The following is a 602-nucleotide window of genomic DNA, read 5'->3' as shown; positions in this document are numbered from 1 at the left end:
GCAAGGTGATTTAACAGTGAGTTCTCTAACAGCTCCTCTTAATATTTTTCAGACACCAGGGATTTGGGTGCATTGCCTTTGGGAAGGATTATTCAATTTTTGGAATGCTAACATGCATCATCACTTTTCTTTTTCTCCATTGAGTTAGAGGATGATCAGTGTCCCCATTCTGAGAAAGGAGGTCAATCTGTTTAAATAATAAGCAGTGAGAAATTAGTTTATGATTGAAAATCAAGTTTGGAATCTGTGCTAGTGAGCCAAAAGCTGATTAGGTATGTCCTTAACAGGAAGTATTGCCATAGAAACTGAAGGAATCTTTGCTAGCTGTTATAAGTGCAGTGATAGGACTTATTTTAAATTTTTTTGTGCTTTTTTTTATTATAATAAAATCCCTGCAGTGTCAGCAGAAGCAATATTTATAATCCCCTGAGATTTATGCCTTTATTTTAAATTTCATCCTTCATGATGTACTAACCTCTATAAACTTCCCTGGCCTGCAGAAGCATTCTAACTTCAATTCACTAGTTCGTCATAATAAAACTTATTTCAAGGTACATTAGGCTTCTCCAGCCAGAACTCCTATATAGTATATTTGTTTCAGA

Source organism: Meleagris gallopavo, chromosome 5 (genome assembly GCF_000146605.3).
Source record: "Meleagris gallopavo isolate NT-WF06-2002-E0010 breed Aviagen turkey brand Nicholas breeding stock chromosome 5, Turkey_5.1, whole genome shotgun sequence".
In the NCBI taxonomy this organism is placed as follows: Eukaryota; Metazoa; Chordata; class Aves; order Galliformes; family Phasianidae; genus Meleagris; species Meleagris gallopavo.
The sequence above is the reverse complement of the archived record's forward strand: the minus strand, read 5'-3'. Positions refer to the sequence as shown.